The sequence below is a fragment of the Leuciscus leuciscus genome (assembly GCF_965113295.1).
Source record: "Leuciscus leuciscus genome assembly, chromosome: 4".
Classification (NCBI taxonomy): domain Eukaryota; kingdom Metazoa; phylum Chordata; class Actinopteri; order Cypriniformes; family Leuciscidae; genus Leuciscus; species Leuciscus leuciscus.
In genome coordinates this window covers 16,916,638-16,942,189 of record NC_138728.1, presented here as the reverse complement: position 1 = coordinate 16,942,189, position 25,552 = coordinate 16,916,638, and the positions used below count along the sequence as shown (strand labels likewise).

The 25,552-nt window shown below is 37.3% G+C and overlaps 2 protein-coding genes across 2 annotated transcripts in view; both read right to left on the bottom strand.

The window, feature by feature from the left end:
• LOC309496359 (uncharacterized protein) overlaps window positions 1-15,775 on the bottom strand; it is a gene marked incomplete at its 3' end in the record, with an annotated part of 158,636 nt that extends 142,861 nt beyond the window's left edge. The window contains exon 1 of the mRNA XM_082166353.1: window positions 15,643-15,775. The remainder of the gene's footprint in view (window positions 1-15,642) is intronic.
• Window positions 1-25,552, bottom strand: part of nav3 (neuron navigator 3) — a 315,297-nt gene that overhangs the window by 264,816 nt on the left and 24,929 nt on the right. The window lies entirely within an intron of this gene.

Below are 25,552 nucleotides of genomic sequence, written 5' to 3'. Positions count from 1 at the left end.
TAATTGAGGGTGACCGAGACACCAAATTGATACTAGATTGATAACAGACAAGACCAGCTATACATATTAAAATACTAAGGCTTAATTTGTAACAAGGGTGAATGTCGGACGAATAACCATCTGTTAGTGTTAAGCCAACCAGACTTTAGAAAATAATACAATATCGTAGTACTCTGTTATACACTATGGCATAGCTATGGTACCATATCCAAATAAACATGGTAAAATGATGGTACTTTTTTGTTAGAGGTGTCTGGTTTTAAAAACAATGGCCAGTGTTACTGTTCGTTAGGTTCTGAAATGAAGTAAAGGACACACTGTTCTGAAAATGAATGAGTATCACAAGCTTCGCATCTCAGTACTGTTAATATATGCATACTTACTTGAAAGCCAAAATTAACATCCGCCTTGAGCAGAAAAATGCAAATCGTCTTCCAATAATGGATGAATTCAGTCGCAAAAGCAGGTTAATTAAATTGTTGTGCATGGTCGCATTTCTTAAAATGCATGACATGTTCATGCAAATGGGAAAAAATACCAGTACAAACTACATGGGATGTCTCACGCTGTATTACAAAAATATATTTTGAAGTTTCAATTTGCTTTAAAAAAATATTCATGTTTTTGTTATCTTTCTAAGCTCCAAAAAACTGTACAATATGTTGACCATCTACATGCTAATTTCTTGTTGTTGCTGTTTCCAAAAGATTTTTTTTTTTTCAACGTCTTTGAGGATGCTGTCTGTATTGTATGTTGGGGAACTCAAATGGCATTTTAAAGTTAAATATTGTGAACACTGGGCATAAGGACATTGGAAGATCAGCAATGGGGTCAGCAATTATGAACCAGAGAACCCTTTTAAGCCAGACTTACACAAGAGAAAGGTCTCTGGGAGATAAAAAAGACAAGAGGTTAATGGACACAGAAGGTTGTGATAAGCATGAATATGAACTGAATAAATAACAGTGTGCTGGTGACATAAGTTTGTTTTCATATATGGTACAGCTCTTCCCAGAGCTGTTCCCAAAGACAACACATTTTCATTTTCAGTGTGATATCAGTGACCACAGGTGTAGTTCACCACATTAACTATGATCATGAGCATTTGACTACCACAAAGTGGTTACTTTGTCAAACTTCTGCAAATGTTTTGCTCGAAAAGTGTGCATGTGCAATGGCATTCAGACATTAAAGGGATAGTTCACTTTGAAATAAAATTTTGGTATGTTTTAGCTTACCTCAAGGGCATCCAAGATGTAGGTGTCTTTTTTTCCGCAGTAGTTTCAAATTTGATATTTTTAGGTCAAACCGTTCTTGTCTGTCAGTCAAATAATGCAGGTCTATGGTCACCACCTCAAAGAGCATGCACAGAGTCCAAATTAAAACAATTCCCCGTTGTCCAAATTAAACAATTCCCCATCGTAAGTACACATTGATGGCCTAAGACACGAAACGAGTGGTTTGAGTGAGAAAACGAACAGTATTTATATCGTTGTTACCTCTTGAACACAGCCGCGTCCAAATGATCTGAGGGCGCGGGCGGGTATAGATATACACACTAGATATCGCCTTGGCTACTGCAGTTCATTGGAACGAAACCGTCCAGGGCTCGAGACTAACGGCGTCCTATCGTCCTGGGGACGATAGAAAATGTGTTTAGGACGAACAGAAATATTCTCCAGGACGCCTACAGGACGAAAGACATTTTTGTATAAGTGTTCATTTATTACTAGCCTATTAGGGTAACTTACTTAGAAAATGCCAAAATTAACCGACCAAGTGCTGACTACAACGGAGCGCGTCTTCTCATGCTGTTACTATAGTTACTATCACTGGCCGGTTACTCACCCGGAGACTTGTTTCGCGGTACATCTATCACATGGCTTATTTTCACAGACGAAAACGAGACGATAACTAAATAAAAACTAGTTTTGAATGACAAAAACTATGACGAAAATCTATTGACATTTTCGTCAACGAATAAAAACTAGACAAAAATGTTAGATAGTGACGATTTGGGAAGCGATCCAGTCTGATGTCCTGCGTTAGTGGTAGATGCGCACAATTGTACTGTAACGTGCTGATCTACCCAGCGGCACACGGGTTCGCATGCGCTGCATGTCTCATAAAACGTAAAAAAATGTAAACGTCTGGGAGAATGAGTAGAGCAGACATATAGATCTGAATAAGAGAGACGACGCAAGAAAAGAGCTCTATTCGGTACGGTTTTCTGTGCGCACACACCCGACCCGAAGCGTGCAGCCATTCACATAGACGCCTAGCCTAGATACAGCGCGCGAGTACAGAATTGAGCTCTCTTTCGTGTCTGAATGGACAAATACACACAAATATTATGTCTTAATGTCCGTTTTGGACAGTATTCACGTAAACTATGTCGGTTATGTCTTAAACAGTTGTGAGTGTATCGGATGTGCATCAGTGCAATTCTGGATCTGCATGTCATTGGACATGATCCGATGTCTTAAAGTGACAGTGGGTAATAAACCTAATGCGGTCTGTGTCCTTAATATTGATCAAGCAACAAAAGAAAAAGAGAAAAGCATTCACTGCTCGTTAATAGCTTTAATAATGATTAATTATGTTTAATTCATACAAATAAATATGTCTGCTGCTTGAAAGAATAAAGAATGATGATATTTCTGAGATATGTAGCCACCAGTATTTATTTGTTATTGGTTTAATCCAACCAACTCAACCAACTCAAAAACGTTTTGAACTGTATGTATTTTTCTCTTAATTTTCGAATGTAAAAAAAAAAAAAAAAAAAAATTGTTCTGCATTAACACAAAAAAGCATTTAACTCCTGTTATTTTTTATTAAATCTGTTTTTTTACCTGTTTACAGATAACTACTTTGAATGGAGCTAAATAAATATAATAATATATATCATAAACATTTTAATGGTGTTTTTATTATGTGACCAACAACTAACAACTATAGATGATAATAACAAAGTGCAGAAACAACATGTTTATTTTGGGACGGTTGACATTCACTTTAGGACGGTTCAAATTGATTTTCAGGACGGTTCCAGGACGGAGGTGAAAAAAGTTAGTCTGGAGCCCTGCCGTCTGATAAACCAATATCAAAATTGAAACTACTGCGGAAAAAAAGACACCTAGCCTACATCTTGGATGCCCTTGAGGTAAGCTAAAACATACCAAAATTTTATTTCAAAGTGAACTATCCCTTTAACTGTGGTGGACTATGTATGGCTGCTAGAGCACTTTGCTCTATGAAAGCAAACAAGCACAAGGGTTCACCTGCCAAATGTAGGTAATTTTTATAAAGCTAGATGCACGCTGTGCGTCATTGTAAAATACGAGTGAGGTATTGAGTAAAAGCCAAGGCAGACTGTGCAAACATCAACAGTCTTTCATGTCAGACGGTCTAATATAAATCTCAGCCAAGACTTTGGTCACAATAGACAGCACTGACTGGGCATTTTATTTATCAGTCCACATGAATTCTGACAAAGATTTTTTTTTTTTTTATACAAAATTAGATAAATAAAATAAATATAAATAAACAAATAAATACTGTTCAGAGGATTACAAAAGTACTTTCAAGAGGTTTTTTTATGCAGAGAGTTTTCTGCTGTTCCAGACTTGAGTCGGGCTGCAAATGTGCCAGTGAGCGTTTGTAAATGAGGAGCAGTCTGTGCAAAAGCTGTTAATGCCACAAAAAGAAACAGAGCATTTAGCATCCCATTCATTACAAATCACATTCACACACTGTACATACTTGACTCAGAAAAAAAGTGACATTATGTGGGTGGTTAAGTTTCTTAGCAGAGCTGATTTGGAATTTGTTGAGAATTGACTACTGTATAATCTCAGGATACAGTCATAATAACAAAAGCTGATCTGAGATCAGATCACGCTTCTTTGAGCTATCTATGCACCAACTGCTGGATTTCTGTGCTGAGGCATTTGACAGGTTGTGAAAGGATAACTGGAGATATATTTTGGTCTTCTTGGGTAGGTGCACATTGTCACTGGTGCTGTCAAGGTGTTAATGCACCCTCTTTTATATATATATATATATATATATATATATATATATATATATATATATATATATATATATATATATATATATACATACATATATACACAGTATATATATACTGACATGTGCATTAATATTGATGATGCTTTCTGCATGGAAACACATTGGCCGCTGATGATATCACTCTGCCTGCATGCGGCATGTGAACAACGTACAGAGATTTGTTTGACCTTCGTGTGCAGAAAATAAACTTTCCTTTTTTTATATAGCAAAAGGAAATCGATATACAGATTTGCAGATAGAAGTGCTAAAGCAAGAAATGAGATTAACTTTCAGTTCACTTTAAGCAGCATGGGAAAACTACTACGGCAGATCTTTCCACTGTATAGGCTTTTTAAAAAGTATTCTGAGAATTGTATTATAGCCCACATTGTTTAATAAATAATTTTTTCACTCTTCTCCTGCCATTGACGGAAATATCTTGCATTTATGAGACAATGCTTTCCCGAAATTGAAGAAAATGTACAGCTTTCCGTGTTTTCACTGTTACGGTAGGGGGTGCTATGACACATCTTCTGAAAGAGTACTGAATGTCCTGATCAAAAGACATGTGAAGAAGAAGCACAGACAAGCGATAGCATGCAAGCAGGTACATATGTAAAATAACGTGATCATCAACATTAAACAGCATATAAATCCAAACTGCCTATGTTACTGAATGAAATGTTGACCCAGGACAAGCTATAGGACTGTGAAGCTTTGGGGGTGTTGATGGACTCGATCTACTCCATCCATGTTTTGATCATCGTTCTGAATCTGATCTAGATGTAGTCTTTGACAAGAATGCGTTTTTTTCAGCTTTTTGCTCAAAATGCTACTTTTTTTAATGAAAATGTAACCACATTCAAGTGTTGATAAAAAAACAATGCATTAAGCTAGAATAAAACAGTTGTTTTGTTTAAAAGCAGAGACTTTGTTCTTTCTTTTGATATATTGATATTTATACAACAAAATATTCTGGGGGCCATGAAGATTTTGTGAAAATGATCAAAAATGCTGGCGGTGGCTGGCAACTTTATTACAAAACTTTGGTGGGGAAAGAGTTAAAAGATTGTGAAATTGTTTTACATGTAACAAAAGCATCCCTGCTGTCCAATATTGTTATTTTAAAGGGTTAGTTCACCCAAAAATGAAAATTCTGTCAGTTATTACTCACCCTCATGTTGTTCCAACCCCGTAAGACATTCGTTCATCTTCGGAACACAAATTAAGATATTTTTGATGAAATCTGACAGCTGGATCACTTCTCCATAGGCTTCTAAGGGACCGAAACTTGCTGGCCCAGAAAAGTTATTAAAGAGATCGTTAATATAGTCCAAGTGACTACAGTGGCTCAATCTTAAGTATATCAAGCGACGAGAATACTTTTTGTGCGAAAAAAAATAAAAATAAAATAACGACTTTATTCCACTATTCATTTCCTTCTCTCTGGGCCTCGAGTTGGTTCACGTAGTGTTTTTACGCAGCACGTCAGTGTTGTACGTCACAGGCATTACACACATGACCAGCGTCGGCCAATAGTGAGCCTACGTGGTGACGTGTAACACAGACGCGCTGCGCAAAAACACTACGTGAACCAACTCGAGGCACAGAGAGAGAATGAAATGAATAGGCAAGGCAAGGCAAGGCAAGTTTATTTATATAGCACATTTCATACACAATGGCAATTCAAAGTGCTTTACATAGAAGAAATTAAAATAATAAAAAGAAACAAGAATAATTAAAACAGTTTAGAAAAATAAAATGAAAAACAATACAGTACAGTCGGACGAACAGCGGCACAGTGCTCATTCAGTAAATGCACAGCTAAACAGAAGTGTTTTGAGTCTGGATTTGAATGTGACCACTGTAGGAGCACATCTGATCTCTTCTGGAAGCTGGTTCCAGCTGCGGCTGGCATAATAGCTAAAAGCAGACTCACCATGCTTAGAGTGAACCCTTGGTATTTCTAGCTGATATGATCCTAATGATCTGAGTGATCTGTTGGGTTTATATTCAGTGAGCATATCTGCAATGTATTGAGGTCCTAGGCCATTGAATGATTTATATACCAGTAATAATACTTTGAAATCAATCCTAAATCTAACTGGGAGCCAGTGTAAAGACCTGAGGACTGGTGTGATATGTTCATATTTTCTGGTTCTGCTCAGAATCCTGGCGGCAGCGTTCTGTATGAGCTGCAACTGTCTTATGGTCTTTTTGGGAAGGCCAGTGAGGAGTCCATTACAATAATCCACCCTGCTGGTGATGAAAGCATGCACAAGTTTCTCTAAGTCGCAAGAATTGAGCCTTGAGGGACTCCGCATGTCATGGATGTCCACTCAGACTTATGGTCTCCTATACTCACATAATAACCTCTCCCATCTAAGTATGACCTGAACCATTTTAGGACTATCCCAGAAAGCCCCACCCAGTTTTCCAGCCTGTCAAGAAGTATGTTATGATCGACAGTGTCAAATGCAGCACTGAGGTCGAGTAGTACCAGCACTGATAATTTGCCTGAATCAGTATTTAAGCGAATATCGTTTATTATCTTTATGAGCGCTGTCTCTGTGCTGTGATGCGGTCGGAAACCAGATTGAAAATGATCAAAGTATCCATTCGAGCTTAAGAATTTGTTCAGCTGATTGAAGATAACTTTTTCAATGATCTTGCCTATGAAAGGAAGATTCGAGATCGGTCTATAGTTGCTTAATATGGTCTTATCCAGATTGTTCTTTTTCAGGAGGGGCTTGACAACTGCAGTTTTCAGGGAGTTTGGAAAACTCCCAGAGAGAAGTGAGGCATTTACCACTTCTAGAAGATCTGCTTCTAAACTGTTTAACACACTTTTGAAAAAAGATGTGGGAAGTGTGTCAAGAGCGCATGTTGATGTTTTAAGGTGCTGTACGGTTTCTACCAAAATTTTGCCATCAATTTTTTTGAAATCAGACAATAGTGGAATAAAGTCGTTATTTTTGCACAAAAAGTATTCTCGTCGCTTGACATACTTAAGATTGAGCCACTGTAGTCACTTGGACTATATTAACAATCTCTTTAATAACTTTTCTGGGCCAGCAAGTTTCAGTCCCTTAGAAGCCTATGGAGAAGTGATCCAGCCGTCAGATTTCATCAAAAATATCTGAATTTCTGTTCCGAAGATGAACGAATGTCTTACGGGGTTGGAACAACATGACGGTGAGTAATTACTGACAGAATTTTCATTTTTGGGTGAACTAACCCTTTAAACCTCATATAGTTGAGTTGCAGAGCAAACATTTATTTATTTATTTATGTTTGTTTAGTATTGCTTTTATAATGTTTTATATTACTTTTATTGCTTGCTTATTTTTAGTATTCTTAGCTTTTACATTTTTACACTTTTCTATTATTGTACATCACTTTTCAGTAGTTTTTAATAAATATAAAAATGTATAAATGAATATGACTTGAAAACATTTTAATAATATTTTTTTTGCAATTTATTATAAATAAAAACAAATAAAAATCATAATACAATTATAAAAAACACTCTCCTGTGCAGTGTTGTGCGTGGGTCAAGTGCAGCAATATGATGCTCAGTGTTCATATTAGACATCATATGCAAATGAATAAATAGTACATTCACGGATTATGGTAGAGTTTGACTTGGCTTACGGATATGATTGCTTGACAGGAATTTTGTTCCACGACCAACAAAGCATACTGATTCAGGAAGATGTCCTACTTTCCAAATCTTCATGTTCCATTACAATATTTTGTGACTCGTATCAGAAAAGAGCATGCAATCTTGGGTGCTTTTTAGTTTGATAAGCAATTTACCGCTAGACTGAACATGCATCTCAGCTAAAACAGCCATCTTATTTATAAAAAGCAAAAAAAAAACAAAAAAAAAATCGTTCTCTCCATTCAATAAACTTCAATAGGCCAAGGCAGGCCTTTAAAGTCCGGATGACTACACCCAAGGTGAGCCGTGCTTTTTCCATGGACATGAATGTTATGATATTTGGTAATGTCTAGACATAAGCAGGAAATCCAAGCTTTAGCATAATGACCTAATTAAAGTAAACTAGAGGTGATTGTTCAGATTGTGTATGCTTCATCAGTTCATCCTATACCCACAAGCCATTCTACTATAGTTGGATTAGTTTCCACAGGTGGGAAAGACATGCATTACCTCATGTTTCAGAATTTTTTTCTTGGTAGTAGCACCTTTTAATGAATCAAACCCTAACGTGAGGATTTATGAAGATTTTCCATGTGAAGAGGCCACCTCCATTGCCTCACTATAAGAACTGAGTTATATATGTTTTTTTAAAGCAGAGGAGTTCTTCATAGAACATATGATTATGCCCACACAGCGAAGGGCCACTTTGAGTGAAAGTGGCCCGTGATAAACACCTACTTAACATTTATGGAATACATACTTTACTTTGCCAACTCATAGATCTGCCGATGGCTTGGAGTGTGATGGAAGTAGTCGTTTGTGCAGAGCTGACACACCGCATGAGCTCATCTCTAAGAATAGAAGAATAACATCATCACCAGAGTCTCTCAGGAGATGTGGAGTAGAGCAGATGCTCTCTGATGACCCCAATAAAACTGATCTTTCCCTCCTCCAGGCACGAGAGGTAGGAGCTCATGCACGTAAACACAGACAGGAGCGCAAATCCACATGAAAGCGGCCGGAACTCGGCACCCTTGATTGAAAGATACAGAGAACCTGTCTCAATAATGCACTTTCCTTTTTCAGTGCACAGTCAGCCAAAACCTATGGCAAATACCCTGCTAGAAAATCCACCTTGGGGCATGGTGACTGGTAAGCCAGTTTTGACCAAAAACTGTTCTGGGGCACCATTGACTTCCATTGTATTCTTTTTTTCCTACTATGAAAGTCAATAGTGCCCCAAAGCGGCCTGGTTACAAACTTTCTTCAAAATATCTTCTTTTGTGTTCAGCATAACAAAGACATGTTTACAGGTTTGGAACAACTTGAGGGTGAGTGAATGAAATAATTTTCATTTTTGGGTGAACTATCCCTTACTATTTCTGACCAGCTAATGACTAAAGTTTGGACCAGCTTGGACTAACTAATGATCAGATTGGAACAGATAATGACTAGGGCTGGGTATCGATTCAGATGTTACAATTCGATTCGATTTCGATTCGCAAGCTCTAATTCGATTCGATTTCGATTCTCGATTCAATTTTCGATTTCGATTCTCGATTCGATTTTTCCAATTTCGATTCTAAATTAATTTAGATTCGACTCACTCAATGAATATTAAATACAAATCCTATATTTATTAAAAAAAGAAAAAGAAAAGAAAAAAAAGTGAACAAGTTTTCAAGTGTTTAATTAATAAAAAGAAATTAAGAGCTACAAACCTGTATATTAAACTCTTTTTATTTTAGGTACACTTGGGTACATTAAAACAGAACCCAACTCTATATTTCAAATGCATACAATGAATAGTCAGAACAGTCGCATGTCTTGATCAAACAGGTTAACAATCCTCACATAAACCCACATATAAAAACGTTGCATATAATATAATATGTGCCCTTCCTGTCTAACAGCTAGGCCATACAGAAATTGAATAAAATTATCAAACAGTCTGTGTTGTATTAATTATAAATTATATATTGACTAATCAAAGTTACAAAAGTTCTTTATTCAAGAGCAGTGAGTGTTTTTCTCTGTTCTCTTTGTTCTTTGATTAACTTAAATGACAGAGATAATTAGTGGCTACAGTGTACTGTCCCTTTAAGACCAGCCGCTGTTGACAGAGACGCGGAACTCACACGCGGACTCATTCTCTCACGAGGCACAACTCTTCACGTTCGTCATAAGACTGCTCTTATGTTATAAAGATACTCGACAAAAATACATTTTGGCATAATTGTGTGTGTTCTTCGTTCAAGCGCGAAAGATAATTCTATTCTGTGCTGTCTTGTGCGCACGCACGATATCATCGCAAGTTTTTCTGTCACAGTCACGACAGCATTTTGGCAGCATTTTGGTCATATAGCCTAATTGCGTATAGGCTTGTCATAGCGATTGCGATATGATTAAACGTACAGCACTAATTGAGGTTATTTTATGATTTAGATAAAACTACCATAAAATCTCACAGCATTAGCTATAAAATCGAGTTTGCAAGCCTATGAACAGTGGAGGAAAACTAATACATAAAGATGGAAAAAAATCGATTCTTGGCGTTTGAGAATCGATTTTGAATCGACCACATTTTAAAAAACGATTAATCGAAAAATCGATTTTTTTGCCCAGCCCTAATAATGACCAGTTTTGACCAGCTAATGATTCGTTTTTGACCAGGTAATGACTGACTAAATTAACAGTTTGGACCAGCTTGGACTAACTAAAGACCAGCTTCGACTGGCTAAGGACTAAGTTAGACAAGCTTATTACCAGCTTAGACAAACTAATTATCAGCCAGTTAAGGGCTAGATCTGACCAGCTAATAACAAGCTAAATAAACAGTTTGGACCAGCTTGGACTAACTAATGATCAGATCGGAGCGGCTAAAGACCAGTTTTGACCAGCTAATGACTAGCTGGGCTTTGACCAGCTAATTACCAGCTAATTACCAGCTAATGACCAGTTAAATAAACAATTTGGGCCAACTTGGGTAACTAATGATCAGCTTTGACCAGCTAATGCATAGACAAGCTAATGACCAGATAATGGCTAGTAAAAAAAAAAAAAAGCTAATTACCAACTTTGACCATTTAATGACTAGATTTGACCAGCTAATTACCAGCTAACAGTTTGGACCAGCTTGGGTAACTAATGATCAGCTCGGACCAGCTTACGGCTAGTTTAGACAAGCTAATAAACAGCTTTGTACGACTAGCTTAGACAAGCTAATGACTGGCTAAATTAACAAATTTGGACCAGCCTGGACTAACCAGTGATCAGCTTGGATCAGCTTGGATCCACTTGGACAACCTTTAATAAGCAATTTACAATCTAAGATCAGCAAGAAAGCAGATACTTCATTCCAAAACACATCTACCAGCTTAAGCTATTAGTGTGTTTTTGCTGAATGTGTTTGGCAAGGATGACATTGTAGATGACTTATCACTGCATCATGGCATTTAAAAGACTCAAGGATCAATATAGTTAGCACATTCTCTGAGTTATTTCCACAAATGGGTTCAAATCTGAACAAAGCATTGCGCCGCTAAAGCAACCTGATGTGAGAACCAGCCCAAAAACAAGCAACGCTAAGAGTAATTATCTGTAATTATCGTAATTATGTACTAAAGGCTTGATCTTCTAAAGTCTGGTGCTTGTATTGCTTGCCGTGCTTGTTTTGATTAAGTTAGCATTTTTGATGTTGGTTGCAGCCATGTAAGGTGGGGCTCAATGTCACATGGGCCGCCGAGCAATCATTATCTCCTGCTGTAATGATCCAATTACATTGCCCCGGCACCTATTAACGGGGCTAAATTACAGTGCTGACCTTTGATTCAGAAATTAAACTCTTCCATTAAAGACCCCACTCTGTAATTCAAAACAGCGAAATCAAGCCCTACTGCACCCTATGGTGATAGCGTGCTCATCCTGCTCTCTATATTTCTCTTTCTCCCTCCCCTTTGTTTAGAACAGCATACTACCTTCTATTTCTGCAGTATGTATACTGTATATGTGAATGAAAATTGTATGCAAGCATAGAACACTATGCTTACTATAGTACATTTACCAAACTGTTCAGTATATATTATCTAATCTAATCCAATCCACAAGACACTATATCCCACAATGCAATGTTCTTGACTCAATCATTCATTACTAGTCAGAAAAATAAAACGTAATAAAAGTCACAATCAAGTATCATTTTTTTGTACTCATTATTTGCAGTATTTGTAAATTGCAGTGTTTTTTTTTTTGTTAGCTAAAATGATTTATTTTTTATCGTTTTATTGTTGATTAAAATAAAGATAAAATAAAATATGACATGATATGCTTAACTTAGAAAACTTAAATGAAAATTAGAAACATTGTTGTGGTATGTAACTAAAATAAAATAATTTGATATAATAATGTGAATGTGATCAATTGATAAAAAAATTATGTGAAGTATTACAATACTAAAACTCAAAACAAATCAAAATTAAATAGAAATACTGCAAATATACAACTAAAACCTAATTCAAAATATTTATAAATACTATGACAGCATATACAGTAAATAACACTGCAAGAATAATACATGAACCTAAAATTGGATTAAAATGCTAAATCCTAAATAAATAAACAAATCTATTAATAATTCATTAATTAAAGTTTTTTAATTCTAGGTTGGCAAATGGATACTCTATCATATTACTGTTTTAATGGATGCATAATGCATGCAGTTTCTCTTACTATTTAAAAAAAAAAATAAAGTATGCAGGATTTGTATACTGTGCAGAATGCAGTAACCTAGTATGCCGAATGGATTTAAATATGCTAGAATGTGTTAACCACAATTAAGAGTACTAGCCCAAAGCAGTCTTACATTTGCCAAAAATATTAAACATATGAACATAAAATGCCAATTAAGAGAAAATCAGTGATGGAAAACAAGTGAGACCATAAAATATATGTTTATCACACTCTTATTATGACAGATCGGTAGGCACAATACTACAACAATGTGCAAAGATGCTTTGTTTCATGTGGCATTTCTAGCCAATAATGAGACAGTATATTAACATTTTGCTGACTTGGTGTCCCTTCCTCGTCTTTTCTTCATACTATTCATTCGCTCTCTTCCATCAGAGGAGCAGCAGCAAAGCACTGGCACAATTCACATATTATTCTCGGAATGCAATCTGACAGGCTAGCGCCTGAAGCCTTGTACGTTGTAGCCTTTGTAATGTCCAGCCATCAAAAGCATGTCTCACTCTCTCAGTCTCCAAACCACAACCCCAAACCAGTCTGCCTATGTGTGTTTGAAAGCAGCCAATCACAGCCACCATTCATATGCCAATAAATGTGCATGACATCAATGCATTTCCGAACTGCTGATTGGTTTCCATTTGTTTGTTCATAAATTTTAACAGGCCGGAATATCCCTCAAATTTAAGCACACGGGGTTTTACTATAAAACGTAAAACCTTGTATTTGTGTGATTTGTAAGCTACAGTTTATTTATGTAAGGATGTAAAGATTTATGCTCAGGGATTGATATATGTTTTATAATTATTTTATTTACTGGCAGATTTTGTTTATATAAAGTCATTTTAACATTATTATATTATATTATATTATATATTTTTTATATTATAGTCTGAGCCTTGTCTCAGACTTTTAATCTTAAACTATGAACATCATCATACAAATATTAAATATTAAATATTATATAACAATGATATTCTTAACAAAAAGTTAAATAAACAAACCATTTCAATATTTATTGTTTGATTTATATCAATTTTTAAACAAATTGCAGCCTTTTTAACTGGTATTTCTACTCTAGAGGTTTATTTACCACTATAATCAGTGAGTAATGTCTGAAGACAAATATGAAAACAAATATGAAATGTCAGTGTGGACATTATGGATGTCAGTCCATTTTCTATTTGAACTGTCTTTCATGCACACAAAGACAAAAAAATCAATTTCTCCCTGCAGTCTGGCTTTGCTTTAATTACATGGACAAGCTGGCAAAGAACACGAGAGCTCATTGCTTGCTTCGTCACATCGCGCTGATGTTAATTGGCTTCCAATGAACAGCTAAAAGGAGCGATTTTCAAGAAATGGAATAATCTTTGATCTAACACAAAGATTTACTTTAATTTGTGTAATATAAACACGGCGCAAAAGCTCCACATTATACATTTATTCATCCACTAAATCAATATCTAGGTTGTGTAAAGAAAATTGGGAGTTTTAATCTATACATCCATAAATGACAGTTAGATAAACACAAGCAATAATCACAATCCAGATATCACAATCAATTCCTCAGGTGGACGGCAGCCCTGGGAAAAAGAGAGGCAAACAAAACCATTTATGATAATTTGGCCCCGCAAAAAAATAATGCAACCTGTCATGGCAAATGAGCGCAGCGGTGAGGTAATTCCACCTCCCATGCATACTGATGACTCCATTTCCACAGCAAGCAATATGGAAAATCCCTTTACGGTCAAACAAAAAAAACCAATGCTCAGTTCATGAACCTACATGTGACTACATGTGTATGTGCAGGCATTACAAATCAAATTTTATTGACAAAATTAGTCAATAAATAAAGAATATACACACTATATACAGTATATACACTCAGTGTACATAAAGTGTACGTATATCTGCACATTTGCACTACTAGTGTCTTTCATGCCCAAATTTAACATTTCAATGCTGTGTAATGGTCCTGTCTCATTTCATTCACATTGCACATCGCTGATTCCAAGCTAGAGACCTTCATTTAGCACATGAGATGGCTAGACTGACAGCTGGTTGATGCAATGTGTAATAGACTCAAGGTGAGAACTGACAGAACCTCTTTTTTAAACATCACTATAATGGTTCCTGGATACAGTGATCGAACGTCATTTATAAAAACAGTGAGCACAAACGTGGAGGTTAATGGACTGTTATGGTAAAAATTGACAATTTTCTATATTTCTATGGATAATCTGTGCTCTGATGCATTTTTTTTCCAGTATATCTTTTTCATGGGATCAAAACCAAGACCTTAGCATTGCTATTGCTATGCTGATTCAGTTATGCTACATGAACATATGTGATTTAATAATGTATTAACAGCATGTGATCAGTCCTTCACCCACACAACGAATATCATTAGCAGTGAGATGGAATGTATTAGATGAGTCCAAGTATATAAGTGCGAATATAAGTTATATATATTTAAAGGGATAGTTCACTTTGAAATTAATTTTTGGTTTGTTTTAGCTTACCTCAAGGGCATCCAAGATGTAGGTGTCTTTTTTTCCGCAGTAGTTTCAATTTTGATATTTTTAGGTCAAACCGTTCTTGTCTGTCAGTCATATAATGCAGGTCGATGGTCACTGTCTCAAAGAGCAAGCACAGAGTCCAAATTAAAACAATTCCCCGTAGTCCAAATTAAACAATTCCCCATCGTAAGTACACATTGATGGCCTAAGACACGAAACGAGCGGTTTGTGTGAGAAAACGAACAGTATTTATATCGTTTTTACCTCTTATACACAGCCATGTCGAAGTGATCTGATCTGACGTGTACGCAGACTGGTGCATAGATATGTACACTAGATGTCGCCTTAAAGACATTCGTTCCAATGAACTGCCGTAGACAAGGCGACATCTAGTGTGTATATATCTATGCACCAGTCTGCGTACACGTCAGATCAGATCACTCGGACATGTCTGCGTATAAGAGGTAAAAACGATATAAATACTGTTCGTTTTCTCACACAAATCGCTCGTTTCGTGTCTTAGGCCATCAATGTGTACTTACGATGGGGAATTGTTTAATTTGGACGACGGGGAATTGTTTTAATTTGGACTCTGTGCTTGTGTTTTGAGACCGTGACCATAGACCTGCATTATATGACTGACAGACAAGAACGGTTTGACCTAAAAATATCAAAATTGAAACTACTGCGGAAAAAAAGACACCTACATCTTGGATGCCCTTGAGGTAAGCTAAAACATACCAAAAATTAATTTCAAAGTGAACTATCCCTTTAAGTGTCATTTTCTCTCAAAGAGACCCTCAGAAAATCACTTTCATGATACATGACCGACTCTCCCAGTCCAAATGATCCCAGAACATAAATTCAAATTACAGTCCATATTAGAGTTTTTTTTATACATTCTTGGGGAGAGAAAAAAATCCAAAATCAGTCATAGGGCCCTATCTTGCACCCAGCGCAAGTGACTTTGTACACCGACGCATGTATCATTCCTATTTTGCACCCGCGCAAAGCGGACTTTTCCCTCCACAGAAGCACGTCGGTAAGTTAGGAAATACACTTGCGCTCCCGGGGGCGGTTCAGCGCAAAGAGGAGGCGTGTTCCGGCGCAAACGTTCATTCATGCTATTTTGCAGGTTTAGAAAACAATTGCGCCACTAACCAGGAAAAAATAGTTTAAAGTCAGTGGCGCGTTGCGCATGTTATTCATATGCTATTTTAAGGGCGCATGCTTGGCCATAATCAATGTAGCGTGTGCACAACGCACATAGCCTACACTTTGATTCTCTCATCTACACAGAAGCAGCAGTTTTCATTTTTGAATACATTATTACGATAGATAGATAGATAGATAGATAGATAGATAGATAGATAGATAGATAGATAGATAGATAGATAGATAGATAGATAGATAGATAGATAGATAGATAGATAGATAGATAGATAGATAGATAGATAGATAGATAGATAGATAGATAGATAGACTATTTATTATAAAAGCATACATCTAGCTTACACATTTACCCAAATTATCATACGCCTGTTTAACCGAAGTTAATTTGGGTGGGTTTCTCCATTTCAATGTAACTTCTCTCTTTTACGGCCGTGACGAGAGCGTTGCTCTCCTTGGCTGTGAACCGCTCCTGGCGCGCGCCTGGCAAATCCGCCGTTTCAATAGCAATCCGCTATGGAAAAAGCGCGTTTGCTCTTAAAGGGAATGTGAGATGACGCTCTGATTGGTTTATTTCACGTTACGCCCAAACCACACCTATGAATAATGAAGCTACTTCAGACCAACCCATTTTAGATTTGCGCCTGGCGCAATAGTCATTTATCCCGCCGGGAAAATAGCAACAGCGCCGAGACCCGCCCACAAAGTTACTTGCGCTTTGCGCTTTGACACTTGCGTTTCAGATCGTTAAAATAGGGCCCATAGACTCTTGTTTGCATTTTTCTCCAGAGAAATCTCATTCCGCCCGGCACTGCCAACACATTTATAAGAAAATTATTGCACATAAAATGTGTGTAGAGTTTTTATACTGTGCATTTTATTAGATCAACTATCTGGTCTGACACAACACATTCTACCACAGGGGTAATATAACCATCTTCTTCAGTTTTGTATGTGTCTATTTTTGTTATAACTGGGCCTTAGACTCTAGTGTGACAAATCAAAAATGCTGAATATCAATGAAAAGACCAAATAGAAATATCCCTTTGGCTGTGGCTCTAAAAAATTTCAGTGGAGTAAAACCACTCTAGATAGCCAAATCTAACTATATTTATGGTATAACGGGTCCTCGCAAACTCAGTTTAGATGATGTCAGTTGTGAAGAGGAAATTCACATTCCCACAAGGCTTTGAAAAGAAACTGACTGAACGCAGAGTGAATGAAGTCTACTCAGGTAAAATGAAGTTCAATGAAGCAGAATGGTACATGAACCATCTGGGTGGAGAGGAAAGCAAGACATTTCAGCAGGGAGGAAAGAAAGTGAGAAAAAGTAATTCCTGACAAAACTTCCTTAAACCTTTGTGAGGTAGAAGTAATTTACTGCCGATTAACTGCACTATTCAGTTTAATGTCGTGCTGAGTATGCAGACAGGAAAAGGTGAACGAGAGAGAGGAAACTTGAGAGGAAATTGCAAATAAGAAAAAGAAAAAGAGAAAGGAAGGTGAACTAAAGGAAAACAACATAACAGTGATTTCTTAATCAGCTTTTGCATGTTGATTATGTGCATCTGTCTCAGTGAGAGGGATGTGAGAAGTGAAAGGCAAGACAGGGGAGAGATGAAGAGACTGATTTATAGAGAAATCAAGAGAGACAGGGAGAGAGAGAGAGAGAGATTCCTTTAGCAGTCTCTCCAAGGTAATGTACTGTGATTGAGGGTAAACGTGCTTAGGGTAAACACAATGACGATAAAAAAAATAAAAATAAAAAAAATAAAGATCTTGCTGACCCCAACCTTTTAAATTGTGGTGTATACACCAAATTATGTAAATTTATATAATGGTGGAGGAATCCTTAAATTTCCCAGAATGCTCTATTATCGTTTCATTTTTCTACATTGATTGCATTTCTTTGCTTTGCACTTTTTTGCCCAACCTTGGTGACGCCTGTTCCGAATTATCTGAATGAGATTTCAAATACATGATAACTGTCAGTTTGCACCAAATTGTGTCATGTTTGCTCAACAAATGCTCAACCTTTGAACTCCATATGGCAGGTCATCCCGAGAGAAATCGATGCTAGCCTAGTTGTTGATAGATCCTATCAGGTCAGAGGATCGAAAACAGCCAGCCCACTGCAGCTCTGGTGTTGATATCAGGACCAGTCAAACGTGTTCAGCCTTAGCCTGAAACAAATAGTCAAACTAACATCATGTCTCTGTGACATACGAGACAATCTCTGTTATTACCAAACAAATCAGCCTAACAGGTGATTAGGGTGTTTTACTGCAAAATGTGTCCATCAGCCCAATCATCCAAAATAAAACGTTAATGTCTAAACATGACATAATGAAGACAAAGTGACTCCTGGAATATGCTGACAGCACTATTAGTGTTGTCAAAAGTACTGACTTCAGTACCAAGTCGTCGAAAATGTAAAAAAATGTGCCGCTTTGAGCGCTGTTGAGCGGAATCTTAAACACCTCTGATTGGCCATTGTCTTCTCGAGCTCATCGGATATGTCTGTGAATGGCTACAATGATCAATGCACGGCAAAGTGTTTAGAAAGCAGGAGCGTTTGAAAGCACAAGAAGGCATCTATCAGCGCCAGCGGACCAATTCGCCGATACACGCCTACTTTCAAACGCTCCCGTGTGTATCTGCGTAAGCGCTCGCTGAAGAGCGTCTATAGGCCGGTTTCCATTACAGATTTGCGCAAAACTTTTGTGATTTGAAAAAATGTATCAAAAAAAGTCAAATTAAAGGCGTGTTATCCAAGCATTTATGGTAAGGAAAGCCCCTTATACTTGTGAGCGGCACATTTGAGGCGTTTCTCCCTCCTATCTGCTTCAAGCTCTTGATTGTGGCATTTCTTTGAGGTTTATAATCCAGTATTCTTGCAATTCTTTTGTCTTTTATGAATTTAATAAAGAACTCTGTCTTCTGTTCAAAACATGCCGCGCCATCTACATCAGCTGACCTGTAAATGCACAAAAACTGTTTCCATTGCAGTTTTGCGAAATATTCCTTTTTCGAATTGCCTGAAAAACCACCTTATGTGAGCGTAACAAAATGTTTTTGCAAAATGTATGTGTTTCCATTGGCCGTATTTTCAATTCGCAATTTCAATTCGCATTTTCAATTTGCGCAATTTGAAGGGTAATGGAAACACGGCTATTGATGTATATTTATAACATGAAGCGCTGATCATTGTAGCCAATCACAGACATATTTGATGAGCACATGAGTATAATGGCCATTCCGAGGTGTTTACGATTCCGCTCAACAGCGTTTAAAGCATCATATTTTTTACATTTCAGTACTGAAGTCAGTACTTTTGACAACACTAAACACTATATTTACTTATTTTATTTACTTTATTTATCTTTTCCTCCAGTGACCTTGGTCTCTACCACTAAAACACCCCTCATATGTAGAAACACAAAGCCGATGACGCTGAAGATAAGTTACAGCAATATTGACAAAAGAGATGGGAACGTAATTCAACTTCTTTCAAACAACTACTTTATTACCCTTTTGTTTTTTATGTGCGCATGGGTGCGATTGATTCATTCCAGTAACTCAAAAAAGATCTGCAAGCCTTGAGAGATTTTAGAGACCCATTGATCCACATTCCACACTCAGTCAAAGGACACCATTAAAAATCCCAGCATTCAAAACCACAGTTGAAATGGTTGTGGAATGTGTATTGACTTATTAAAATACTTGAGCACCTCTCGAAGACTTAATCATCAGTTTGGAAAAAAGCAGAAGGCAAGCCTTTTTCTTCACTTGGATTAGTTTCTTAATAATAACGCATTTGGCAGAATAATTATCAGCCGATGTTTCAAATCGCTTCTTTGCTGGTGAGTTGCCTAGACAGACTATATTAGGGTGAAGTCCAGTTGTCTATTTTGCAAACCACTCTCCAACACGATTCTAATGTATCCGGCACAACTACAAGCTGTTCGTCCAATCAATGAATTAGAGCCGGTTGCATATGAGGGCGGATCGGCTAAGGTTTAACTCAGCTTAATTTGGTGCAGTAGCAGGGGGCTGTGTTTTTTAGCCTGGCTATTTTAAGATGAAAAAACAAAGGGCTCTGGAGATTGCAGAGATGAGAAGAGAGCTCAGTGTAATTGGTAGAGGGTTTCAGCCTGGGTCAGGGTGTGTAATGTGAAAATGCATGATGCAAACTGCTTGTTTGTTTTTCTCAGAATGCTTCTATAAGCACAAATGTCATCATTGTTTAACAAGGGGAGTCGACAAATGCAAAGTTAGTGTAGATTAAGCCCAAATGACAAATAGCAATAGGCTGACAGGAGAGAATGTAATGTTTGTGGGGCTCGCTTGGTGCCGTAGGCAAGATCAGGCATGAGGCGACCCCACACCTCGGAACTAAAATAAACACAACACAACACTACTTATGTATGTACGTATGTATGCAATAAAAAACGTGTATTTCTTACCGTATTATTTTAATGCATAATTGTAATTATTAACAAAAACAAAACAATTTAGACCCCACACCTCAGAACAAAAATAAACTTAAAGTCACCCTGTAATCATCAATCACTTAAAGAACTCATCACCAAAATGACATTTAAATGTTTTTTCCTGTGAAAAAGAATTCTTCATGCCTTAAAATAGCTTGAATGTAACTCGACAATTTTCATTTTATATATGCGGATCCGTGAATATGCAAATTAGCCCCACCTCCACTCACACCAGCTAAGAATACCTGATCCACTCGGTCAACTTTACTGTAGTAAATGTTGCATAATGGTATCAGTTTTTACAACGTTGGACACATAACAGTAATTAATATGATTAGTCTTTTGCTTGACTACGTTATCAAACAGCTAATAATGTGTTGCTAATGTTACACAAACCATGTTCCTGTTCACCATCTCAGAGTCAGACAGCTGCCCTCTAACAATCAGTATCCTTACAAACGCTTTGAACAACTTAGAACGTAACTGGAGAAAGGCATATAGTTTATCATAACATCGTAATATACATCATATACAAAATTCACCGCTAAAGATTTTTCATTTCAACAGAAAAATATACCAGGATAACCTGACTTCTCTTGAGACTCCCCTGCCTCACAGCAGTTCATGATATGCTAAAGCCCGCCAGCACAGTGACGTGATTGGTTACAAGGTAGTTTGTGATGTAAGAAACACCAGTTATTTCAAACCGTGTTTTTGAAACTGACTTTGGTTCACTGCAGTTTTAAGGTGAAAATACTCAGCAATGGTGTTGACTTATAATTTTGCACATATTGAAAACATCACATATAAACAACATTACAAACTTGATTTTCACCACAGGGGGTCTTTAACAATTACTTATGTCCTGTGTAGCTATTTATGCTGTGAAACAACAAAAAAATGAAACTCAACTAAAAAGTAAGATTTAAATATATAGCAATATAGGTCATCAGGATAAATCTTGAAGGAACGCTCTTTTTTTTAAGAAAATGTAGGCCACTTGTTATTTTGTAAGTGGACTCGGCTGACCTCAATTCGTTTCTATCAGGTAAAAAAAAAGAAAGAAAGAGCAATAGATAAGTGGACTGAATGTCTGAGAGCAAAAAATAGTAAAATGACAAACGAAAGGGACAGATCTGCACTGTATGGATAGAGGTAAGGAGCAAACTCAAGCCAAGAGGAAGTCAGCGTTAATGAGTTTCATCCCTGTCGTCCAGAAAGTGGATGTGCTCAAAGGAAAGGAGGGCACAGTGGAGGCTGGAACATAGGTCATGCCTACAAAATCCAAACCTGAACACGCAGAGTGAACCATTGTGGGATCAACCAGGTTTTCCGCAGCCCGAGAAGATGACCCTCTATAATTGGAATGCCACTGTGGTGAGATTTGATTACAAGGGTGCTCCATTAATCAGCCAAAATCACCTCCATCTTGAAAAATGGCTGCAGGGCTTGCTTTGCTAAAGCACTGCTGGGAGTTTGATAGAGAGGGAAAGCATAGAAGTGGCTACGACAGTAGGGAACTGCAGGATGATTTCATTGCCTTTGCCTGTATGATTATAGCCCATTGTCTTGTTCGTGCATGCACAGCCTTGATCGAGCGCTCGCGCTCAATGAAGCAGGGGGGAAGGGGATGGAGACACACACACACACACTCACATACGCAAACTGGATGAGAGACGGCTGGCTTTCACGTGCTGCCAGACACAGTCTGGTGGGCTCGAGTCAAACAGGGATGGGCAGCGCTTGTTGCCCAGGGTAACAGGGAGAGAGTGGCACACTAAGGCACAGGTTGGTGAGCATGGCGAAGGACACTGGCACAAAAGCACCATGTGCGGTGAAGTCAGTGCATGGATGAGAGAGGATGGACACCCGTTTGGCCAAGGACCTGAAAATGTTCAACCTCAAAATGTTTTATATAATACATAAATCAGTGCTAAAGTAGACAATAATTCTCTTTATTTAAATAATCATTTGCATCTAAATAAATTAATAAATAAAACATAAGAATTGGAACTAAATCAAATCAGCATATTAGACTGATTTCTGAAGGATCATGTGACGCTGAAGAGTGGAGAAATGACTGTTGAAAATTCAGCTTTGCCATCACAGAAATAAATTACATTTTAGATTTAAAAAAAGATTTACTGTATTTCTATTAGATAAATCCAGCCTTGAGCATAAGAGAGACTTATTTTAAAAACATTAAAAACTCATTAACCACAAACTTTTTATTGGTACAAATTATTATTATTCAATATAATAAAAATGATATATTAATGTAAAAAAAAAAAAAAAAATGGGACATTTAGCTTAAACCAAGCTTCTTAAATGTAGCTTTAAGTTAAGTGTTTTTAATTTTGTATGTTGTTTAATAGTTATTTTATTTCATAAAAAAACTATATTAAACAATAGTTGGGAGACCCCTTGCAGTACCACCGTGAACTTCCAAGGAAGCAAATGCATAAATGGTACAAGGAAATAAAATAAAACAATCTAAAACAAAAATAAACAGCCTTCCAATTGATTTTTTTTAAGTTTCTCACTCAAACTCACTCAAGTTTTCATCACAACCCCTGAAATAGTACCTGGGAAACACCATGTCCTAAATATGCTCCTGCCTCTCTCACAAAATTAAATGATTCCTCATGGGATATGATTTGACATTTCAACTGGCGGCGCTGCACAAAGCCAAAACCCCAATCTTGGTCTGGATCTGAGTGCTCACAGTGCTCCTACAGGCACTTAACACGACCACAGAGCTGGTGGATGACAATCCTCATGATAAAAAAAAAGGTCAAACACAAACTTTCGGCCTCTTTATTCCACCAGGCAAACCAGATGCGGCGTCAAGATGAAAGCATACAAATGCAAAAACTAACTGATTTGAAAGGCAAAGCAATTTATCAATATAAAAACACTCAAGAGATATGCAAAGGTTGTGGTAAAAATAAATCTCTAAAGAATTGGGCTTGTTGTGGCATTTGAGTCCTTCCGTTATTCTGTTCTGCATTTGGCAGTGGTGTGACTTTAGCTTTATTTGTTTGAAGTCTCATTTACAGGGATTGAATGCAGTGTGAAAGCTTCATGAATAAATATGATCTGTGCTTTTACACAACACTTAATTTATCACAATTTATCCTAACATGAAGACATTGCCGAGGCCCAGTACGATTTCCATCTGGTGGAATGATTTATTGTTTGGGTAGTTGGGAGAGCAAGGTTATAAAGAAGACAATAATAAAGAGGAGGAGAAAGAGAAAACATGAAAGAGTGACAGGCACGTTTGTAGATGCGGGTCACGGCACCAGATTTTTCCAGGTGTAACTTCTGATGCGTGATGCTCTCAAATCCCTTAGGGATGATATAATCCATGACTCCAGCAATGAATTCCGGCCCAAGACACAGTCTCTTGGCATCTGAGCTTTTTGTTGTCCTTTGACCCCCTGCATCCAATTACATCACTGCTGTAGTCCCAAAGTTGCATAGATCAGAGCAACACACACTGGGGAATGTCTGGCTCCAGTCATGGAGCTGGCACTACAGGCTCCAATCACAGGCCAGTGTCAGTGATGTGGCGTTGTGATAATGCTTTGTTTGCACACAGTGGCATTGTTGCATGGTGCTTGTTGCATAGAAAACGATAGTGACTGGTATCAGATAAAAAATAACCTCTAGCTGTGACTGACACAGTGTTTGTGTAGATGAAACTGTGATCTCATTGCCAAATTGGACATTATCATAGGTGTTGAACTCAGACATGGACAGCAGTTTTCCAATTAAGACTAATGAAACTGGAGCCACTGCCTCGGTTTGCGCACACATTTTGACACATATACATTGTGCTGTGGTTTTGTGAGTTTGAATCTGCCTTGCGATGCTTCCCGATTCCATTTCCCCTTTTTTTTACCCATCTTTTCCTATGTTCTCTCCACTATTTTGATTAAAAAGTGGCAAAAATCTAAGAATGAAACAAAAAAGACCAGATAATACCAGCATCAATTTCAATGGACCAGTTGAACAACAGCCAAAAAAAGTTACACTTTATTTTTAAGTGTCCTTGTTACAGTGTAATTACACAAATAAGCACTAAATAATATTAATTAACAACATGTACTTACTATATAATTAGGGTTAGGGTTTGGTTAAGGATTAGTTGCTTGTAATGACACACACTTAACTGTTATTATAGTAATTACATGTAAGATGTGTAACAGGGACACAAAAAACCCCCATAATTTGTTGTTGACCTAAATTCTTGCCACAGTCTACCTGGATATGTGTAAATCCATGGAAAATGAGTGAAATGTTAATGCAGTGGATGAAACCAGCCACCAATGGATTACACAGAGCTGAGCACGAAGAGGATCAAATGTGACCTCTCGCTTCTCATGTACCTTTAATGATGAGCTAGGGTAATGACCCAACATCCTGGCATCTGAGAAAGACAGAGATGCTTGAAATCTTTCACTGTGAATTTCTGAGTTGCTCTATGAGAACCATAGCCGGAGGCTTACTGAATGGACATGATCAGTGTCCGACATTCATCTGTATTCAAAGACATCCATTTCCACTGGCCCTCTTCCTTTCTGTCCAATACTCATGTATTTTTTATGTTTCCACAGAAATGGTATACAAACACAAAAAAGAAGAAGCCTTTCTGTCCTGCCTGTGAAACCCTTACCATACTGCCCACAGCACAACATCCAGATACATCAACCCACAGCAAATAAATAATTGTGCGCTGCCAATCAACAGTCACATCATTGTAATTTTCCTTTTGTTGGAGCAGGACAGAATACATCCATGACCTCAATGCCCTGTGAAACAACAATAGATATCAGGTTGGTGTTGGGCATGTTTGTACTGAAGGGTAGTGTTGGTAAGCG